Source organism: Hyperolius riggenbachi, chromosome 8 (assembly GCF_040937935.1).
Source record: "Hyperolius riggenbachi isolate aHypRig1 chromosome 8, aHypRig1.pri, whole genome shotgun sequence".
NCBI lineage: Eukaryota > Metazoa > Chordata > Amphibia > Anura > Hyperoliidae > Hyperolius > Hyperolius riggenbachi.
In genome coordinates, this window is record NC_090653.1 from 26365235 (window position 1) to 26374513 (window position 9279).

Genomic DNA, 9279 nt, shown 5'->3' on the forward strand with positions numbered 1-9279 from the left:
AGCAATATATTGTGCGGATGTCCCTTCCTGACGTGTGTGTGCAAAGCGGACTAGAGAGGAGAGACATTGGGCTGTGCATTGCACACTGGAACTACACTCACCTCCCTCTGCTTCCTCCAAGACAGCATCTCCTTCCTGCTGGCTCGCATCTGATCCTCAGGATGCCGGGCATGTGCTGCACCTCCTCCCATAGCATCTTCTCCCTGCTGGCCCCCAGCATCTGATCCCCAGGATGCCGGGTATGTGCTGCACCTCCTCCCATAGCATCTCCTCCCTGCTGGCCCCCAGCATCTGATCCCCAGGATGCCGGGTATGTGCTGCACCTCCTCCCATAGCATCTCCTCCCTGCTGGCCCCCAGCATCTGATCCCCAGGATGCCGGGTATGTGCTGCACCTCCTCCCATAGCATCTCCTCCCTGCTGGCCCCCAGCATCTGATCCCCAGGATGCCGGGTATGTGCTGCACCTCCTCCCATAGCATCTCCTCCCTGCTGGCCCCCAGCATCTGATCCCCAGGATGCCGGGTATGTGCTGCACCTCCTCCCATAGCATCTCCTCCCTGCTGGCCCCCAGCATCTGATCCCCAGGATGCCGGGTATGTGCTGCACCTCCTCCCATAGCATCTCCTCCCTGCTGGCCCCCAGCATCTGATCCCCAGGATGCCGGGTATGTGCTGCACCTCCTCCCATAGCATCTCCTCCCTGCTGGCCCGCAGCATCTGATCCCCAGGATGCCGGTTATGTGCTGCACCTCCTCCCATAGCATCTCCTCCCTGCTGGCCCGCAGCATCTGATCCCCAGGATGCCGGTTATGTGCTGCACCTCCTCCCATAGCATCACCTCCCTGCTGGCCCGCAGCATCTGATCCCCAGGATGCCGGGTATGTGCTGCACCTCCCCCCATAGCATCTCCTCCCTGCTGGCCCGCAGCATCTGATCCCCAGGATGCCGGGTATGTGCTGCACCTCCTCCCATAGCATCTCCTCCCTGCTGGCCCGCAGCATCTGATCCCCAGGATGCCAGGTATGTGCTGCACCTCCTCCCATAGCATCACCTCCCTGCTGGCACGCAGCATCTGATCCCCAGGATGCCGGGTATGTGCTGCACCTCCTCCCTAGCATCTCCTCCCTGCTGGCCCGCAGCATCTGATCCCCAGGATGCCGGGTATGTGCTGCACGGGCGCTGCATCACTCACTCACTCTCAGCAGATTAATGATGGGATCACCAGCCACAAGTGAAGTCCTGCTTCCTCTCTGACTACAGCGGCGCCTCATGTGACCCAGCAGCACGTAACAGGTCACATGAGGCACCGCTGTAGCCATGGATGCAGGACACTGGATGGGTGGGTTGAGATCCCATTGGTGTGACGCTGAGAGTAGGTGACTGAAGCGGTGCTGTGCATCTAGGGAGGGGGAGACGGGGAGTGCGAGGAGGGGGGACATTTGGGGGAGGGGAGCCGCCTCTTGCCGCCCTCTAATTGTTGTCGCCCTGAAGCTTTTGATTTACGTTGCTTCAATGGTCATAATATTCAAATTATGTGATGTTGATTAGTCCCTGTAGCTTGAGATGCTGGATTTTACCTGACCTTAATTTTTGGACTTTATGGAGCCAGTAAAAAAGGCAGGGCCAGTTCTGGACTTTTTGCCGCCTGAGGAAAACTTGTGAGGATGCTGCTCTCCCCCCTCCTCACCTGGGGCTCCCCCGTCCGCTCTCCCCCTCAAGTTATAATCGCTACATTTTGAGCCGGCAGTGAGCTGGGAAGCAATTACTCACTTACTTCCTTGCGTTCCACCCCTCGCCACGTCACTTCCTGCAATGCCGCCGTACAGTGGGTGAGTGGTGGAACGCAAGGAAGTGAGTAATTGCTTCCCCGCTCACTGCCGGTTCGAAATTTAGCGATCATAGCTGGGGAGAGCGGACAGGGGAGCCCCAGGTGAGGGAGGATGGTGTCTGACCACCCCTCCCCACCACTGTGCCCGCTGCTCCCCCTTCTTGGCTGCTACCCCCTCCAGCTCGGCACCCCCCACAGCCAGGCGCTGCCCGTCCCCTCCCACTTCTGCCACCTGAGGAACCCTCATGGGCTGAAAGAAGGCTTGTGACTCTTTTCATTGCTGTGTGAGCATGATAGCTGTGTATCACCTGGTAACAGGGCCAGCCTTACGTTTCACAGTGCCCTGAGCGAAACCTGACTTTTGTGCCCCCCCCCCCTTTCATCCACTACACACACACACACGCACACACACCACACACACACTCTCTCTCTCTCACACTCACACACGCTCTTAGTACTGGAGGGTATCTCTGGCTACCTGTACTGGGGGTCACCTCTGGCTAGCAACCACTGGGGAGTACCTCTGACTACATCTAAAGGGGGCTACCTAGTCCTGGGGGGTACCTCTGGCTACTGGGGAGGGGGGGGGGGCTAACTAATACTGTGGGGTACCTCTGGCTACCTAGTACTAGGGGGTACCTCTGGCTACCAAATACTGGAAGCTACCTAGAACTGGGGGCACCTCTGGCTACCTATGCTGTGAATACCTCTGGCTACCTATAATGAGGACTACCTAGTACTGGGATGTACTTCTGGCTACCTATACTGGGGGCTACCTCTGTCTACCAACTGCTGGGGGGGGAGGGGTATCTCTAGTTACCTATACTGGGGACCAGTGGCGTAGCTAGAGACTATGCAAAACTTTCATGTAGCCCTTCAGAAGTAGGCACTCTTGAGCAATGACACCTGCCCTATGGATGTTAATTGAGCAATTTACATTCTCATGCAATGTACACTACATATTGTCAGTGGGCACTGAGACAAAGCCATAGTGTGAAGGAACACAAGAAAGTTAATAATGAACACATCAAGTATCACCTGGGCCCCTTCTGCTCTAGGGCCCCATAGCTGCTGCTATGGCTACTGCTCCGCCCCTGCTGGGGGCCACCTAGTGCTGGGTGGTACCTCTGGCCACCTACTGTATACTAGTTCCTAGCTAACACTAGTTATTACTCTAGGATTTTTACACACTTGCCTTCAGAGCTATCTGGAAACTGCCCTGAGTGCCTGGAGACTGCTCTGAGGTGCCTCTAAGTACATTAGTAAATATGCTCTGCTCAGAATAACATCATGTGAATTTGTTGCATATCTATTTATCCATGGCAAATACACATCTGAGTTTGTTAACTTGGAGTTCTTATTCTGATATTGTTCTGTGAGATACAAATTAATTTAAACACAGCCCCGTGTAGAGCATGGAGAGTACTTACAGTTGCTGGTTACTGGGTATGGATTGGTACAGTGGAATACCCTCAGGTGTCAAGCTCTGTGCAAATCCAACCATCAGCATGGTATCCCTGGACTGACCTGAATTAATTGGCTCAATCCCTCCCCTGCCCACCCTTTACATTGTGATTCCACCTATGGAAGGCGAACAGGAAGTGATGTCACTAGTCGGGCAGGGAGGGGCAGAACCGACCCTGCATCCAGGTCATGTGACCATGTTGATGGTTGGATTTTCACAGGGCTTGACACTGGGGTGGATACTTCACTGTCTGTCCCAATGCTTAACAGGTAACAGACAGCTCTGACAACAAGATACGTGAGGAAGGGGGGGAGGTGGGGGGGGGGGGGGGAGTTGTAGCAGGTAAGTACAGGTATCCTTTAGGCCTCTTTCACACCAAATGCAGAAAAACAGAGGGTTTAACTGATCAGTTATTCAGTAACAGTGCATTTTGAAAAGCTTTCAGTTAAAACACATCTAATGTGAACTGACCCATAGGGAAACATGGATGCAGCCCTGGATTTACCTCACAAGAGCCTGGAACCTTAGACTCCGCCCTCTGTGAACCAACAAACCCCCACCAAACCGTTACCATATGTGTGCTGGCTGTCCCAGTTGTCACTTCTCCCTTACTATCCTTGCCCTTCATAGGTAGCTACAGGTACCCTTTAGTATTAGGTTGGCAGAGGTACCCTCAGTATTTAGTAGCTAGAGGCATCCCTGACTGAAGGCGATCTGATGGGAGTGGAATACAGAAAACAGGGTGAGTAACCTCTCATTTACGCTCTGCTCAGGACTCTGCATAGGGAAGGAGGGAGGGAGGTGCTCGGGGAGGGGAGTGAGACGCCTTCCCATCATCAGGTGCCTGTAGGCACGAGCCTACAGTGCCTTATGGTAAATCCAGCCCTGCATGGCCATCACATTGGGCTGCACATCACTTCAATGGGAATGGACCTTTACAGTGCACCTGAACTGGCAGGGATATGGTGGCAGCCATATTTATTTCTTTTCAAAGGATACCCCAACTGAAATGTGACATAATGAGATAGATATGTGTATGTACAGTGCCTAGCACACAGATAACTATGCTGTGTTCCTTTTTTTCTTTCTCTGCCTGAAAGAGTTAAATATCAGGTATTTAAGTGGCTGACTCAGTTCTGACTCAGACAGGAAGTGACTACAGTGTGACCCTCACTGATAAGAAATTCCCCTTTTTTACATCTTTCTTGCTCTCAGAAGCCATTTTCTGCTAGGAAAGTGGTTTATAGTTGGAATTTCTTATCAGTGAGGGTCACACTGTAGTCACTTCCTGTCTGAGTCAGGACTGAGTCAGCCACTTGCATACCTTATATTTAACTCTTTCAGGCAGAGAAAGAAAAAAAGGAACACAGCATAGTTATCTGTGTGCTAGGCACTGTACATACACATATCTATCTCATTATGTCACATTTCAGTTGGGGTATCCTTTAAAAATAAATAAATATGTCATCCTCCATATCCCTTCTTACTAGGGATGGTTGGAATGCCAATTTCCGATTCCGCGGTAAATCCGCATTCCGCCATTGGCAATTACCGATTCCGCTTTCCGCTACCAATTTCCGCATTCCAATGCGGAAATTCCGCCGGAAATCGCGGAAATTCCGCCCGACTTTAACATCGATTTTCTCAAAAACTATAAGGTCTTTTTGAAAACTTTTTTTGTATCTTGTTCAGAAGATTTTGTTTAATAAACCCTGAAAATTTGGTGTTTCTAGGACTTACGGGGGCTTTGCTATTAACCACTAAATTCGGTGGATTTTTACTGTAATGTAAAATGCAGAAAATAGGCAGATGCAGATTTTCTGCATTTTACATTACAGTAAAAATCCGCCGATTTTAGCGGTTAATAGCAAAGCCCCCTTAAGTCCTAGAAACACCAAATTTTCAGGGTTTATTAAACTAAACCTTGTGAACAAGATGCAAAAAAAAGTTTTCAAAGAGACCTTATAGTTTTTGGGAAAATCGATGTTAAAGTCGGGTGGAATTTCCGCGATTTCCAAAGGAAATCCGCCTACCGCACTTGCATTACCGATTTCTGCATTCCGATGCGGAAATGCCATTTCCGATCGGAATTTCGGAAATTGCATTTCCGCGGAATCTGAATGAGCATCCATACTTCTTACTTTAGGTGTACATTAAAGTCAGAGAGCCTCATCAAAATGTCACTATGGGTCCCCAATCTTCTTATGCCTTTGCTGTGTTTTCTTTCACCACTTTATGGACACTGTGAAGTGCCTGCTAATCGTCCGTCAGCTGCTGGCTTTGATTGGTTCAACTTCTTCCTCTTCCATTTAATATAAATGTACATGTTAGGAGAATTTTTTGCTCATCGCTACCAGTCACACACACTCTAGTTATCATGTAAGCAGTAGGGACGATGCACACATCTATATCGGCCACACGGTGACAGCTGCGGATCTCGCTCACATTCGAGTCTTGGCTCGCTGCACAGCAGCTCATTAGAGATGACAATCAAAGGACCACTATTGCGAAAAAAAAGTAGGCAGTTAAAATCTGACAGAACCGACAGCAGTTCAACTGCCAAAATAGTAAGATGCCAGCCAGCCTCCCTACTCACTTGCGCACTGTGTTGTCTGTCAGAGTTTGCAACTGCGGTTCAAGAAATGCTGTTGAAAACAAAGAAAACCCTGAGAATCCCCCATGAGGAGATGGACTAGCCCAAAAGCTGTCGGTTCTGTCAGATTTTAACTGCCTACTTTTTTTGGTGGTCCTTTAATGAGCTGCTGTCAGTGTGCTGCATGCAGACTCTGAGCGTGTGTAGGCAGTGCATTGCTGTGGGAATCTGTACATGTGTCTGCCGGGTGTGTGTCACATGACCACAGCCTGCGCACCCAGCTACAGACTGCTGCCAGTTCCCAGCCGTATCACAAGTGCGGAGATTTCATTTCACAGCCAGGAATAAGAACATTTGTGATGTGAGACTGTTTGCTCAGTGAGGTGTTACCTCTGTCACATGGAGGACTTACTACAGCAGACTGGCCAGGGGCTGGCGTGGGTTTAATCAGCTCCAAACACACTACTGTGCACAGGGCCGGCGCTTCTGTCAAGGCAAAGGGGGCAATTTCCCCTGGGGCCATAGATACCCCCAAGTATTTGTCCCCCTTTTAAAATTAAATGTGTGGTGCTGCGGGCTGCTGGACGCCATGGCCTAAAGTGGCAAGGAGGCATATACTGTACTTGATTCCGCGCTGGCCGGTTGCCATGGTTTCCTCTGCCACGCCTTCCTCCCTTCTTTATGTTGGCAAGATGCATGCACTGCAGACGGCCGTAGTGGCACTCTCCCCATTGTAGCAGGCATGTGACCTCACGTCAGTATGTCCATGCCTGCGAGGAGGGAAGAGGCACTCTGCTGTTGCTGCACTGCCTGCGTCTCACCACCAGGATGAAAAGAACAAGAAGGAAACCATGGCAACAGGGCCGCCGTGTAATCAGATAAAGTGTATGCCTCCCTGTCTATTCCTGAAGCTGTAAATGTTGAAAATTGTAGTAGATTTGGTCTGTAGTCAGTGTTGCAACCAGTGGCGTAGCTAAGGAGATATGGACCCCGATGCAAGTTTTACATAGGGCCTACCCAAGCACTCTATACATAACAATTGATACGGCGCACCAAAACCTGCCAATGGCAACTACAGTGTCAGAGGTGCAAGAAGGGGATGGGGAACAGCTTGTTAATGATTACTGTCATTCAAAGCATTTTTAGAAGTGCTCATTACAAGCACAGGACCAATAAAGAGCTAATGCTGCAATTGAGGGAGGGCCCTACGGGGCCCCTCTGGCCCAAGGGCCCCGGTGCGGTCGAGACCTCTGCAACCCCTATTGCTATGCGACTGGTTGCAACAAGGGATGTAACTACCAGGGGCGTTGCTATCCCCGAAGATCAGTGGCACGTGCCCCGGATCTATTCTGTGGTGCCCCGGATGTCCCCCAGGTAGCTGTCGGCAGTACTCACCCCTGGCTACTTGGTCTCCAGATTCTGCAGACCTCTTCTCTTCCAGGCTTCTCCCCCTAGTGTCTGAGAATGAATCAGACGCTAGAGCTCCTGGAGTATGATTCTCGGATGCTAGGGGGAGAATCGCCAGCTACAGAGGATGTCTCCAGACTTGTAGAGCAGATGAAAAGTAGTAGTAGTAGTAGTAGTAGTAGAGTGGATGAAGAGTAGTAGTAGTAGTAGTAGTATAAGCGTGTCACCACAACACCCAGCATGCCCCATAGAGGTACCACAGTGCCCAACATGGCACCGCACCGCACCCAGCAGGTCCCATATGTGACATTGCCTATTTCTGTGATATGCTGCATTTAATTTTTTTCTGGGCAGGCCTTCTTAGACCGCTGTTAAGTTCATGTGAATTTGGCCCCACCCATGACCACACACACATTCTGGTGCATGGCCACACCTATTTTTCGTCTAGAGTGCCCAAAAGTGCCCTGGATCTCCCAGGATGATAGCAACGCCCCTGGTAACTACAGGGAAGCTGCCCCACGACCGCAGGGGAGGCCAAGCGCTGTAAGGGGGCCCAATCTACTACTTTACTCTCTCCAATAAAGGGTTCCATCCTTTAGATTAGGTGTTTTTGTGGCTACACTTGTTATGGGCTTGAAGACTACGATTTCCACACTTATTTTATGACCCTTGTGAGATGATCCTCCAGGCTGTGATGGTCACCAGGGTTAGGCAAGGGAAAGGTTGTGAATACTGGGGTACCTCATTAAAGAAACCCTGATCAGTGGCAGAAAAAGGAAGTCTGGACTTACCTGGGACCTCCTCCAGCCACCCGTAGCCCGCGAGGTCCTTTGGTGTCCTCTTCGTCCCTTCCCTCCGGTAATCTGGCCACTTCGTCTGAAGTAGCATGTGCACCCGCCCCCCCCCCCCCCAGCGCATAATCACACCATTTGTTGTAAGCATTTTGCGCATGTGTGGTGCAGTCTTAAGAACTCCGCGCATGCGCAGGGTGCTTACGGTGACTGGCGTGACGGGATGCACTCGCAACTTCAGCCGAAGTTGTCGGATTACCGGAGCCACCAACGGGACCATGGAAGGGACGAAGAGGATGCTGGGGACCTCGCAGGCTATGAGGGGCTGGAGAAAGGTAAGTCCAGATTTTCTTTTTCTGCCACTGCTCAGGCTCCCTTTAAAGTTTAGCAGGGGAGCACCATGAACTGTAGTTACAACCCTGGTTGCAACTCCAACCTATAAAGTCTCGGGCTGGACATAAACAGTATAATGTTTTTATAAAGTGGCCACACAACCCTCATAGCAATTATGGAAAGGATGACGCAGCTTCAGCGAGTTTGAGTTGGTGAGGCTAACCAGTCTCTTCTAATCATTTACAAAGTATTTTTCACTGGATAAATGATTACACAGCCAAAAGGAGGAAGCTGAACTTTATATGAGTATTTCCTCACCTACCAGTATGGTCTCTAATGCGGGTCACACTGCTTTTAACTTTAACACCAATTGGTGGCCGCAGAGTGGCTCCCCCAGGACCGCCTAACGCCATTAAGCGTCAAGTCCTGGGGGCACAAATTCCGTAAACAGCCTGCACCACCCTGTAAACAGCCTGCCAGCCACAATCGGAGCTGGCAGGCTGTAAATGAAAAAAAAAAGGCCGCAGTTACTTGTACAGCGCTGCGATCTAGTGCAACTCTGTACAGGGGACAGCTCTGTCACTGAGCTGTCCCCAGGAGAGGCTCACAATCTTATCCCTCTCGTTGGCTGATGCCTGTGACAGGCAATCACAGGGATTGATTGGATCGGGAGGGGGGGGGGGGGCGGGGGTTGGGGAGTGTTGAAGGTGCCAGGGAATAAATTAAAAAGAAAATAAACATTTTTGTAAAAAAAAATACAATAAAATCAATCGCAGCAGCAATTAGATTCCGCCAACAGAAAGCTCTGTTGGTGGCAAGAAAAGGCGGCAAGATTAATTTGTGTGCTGAGTTGTATGGTCGT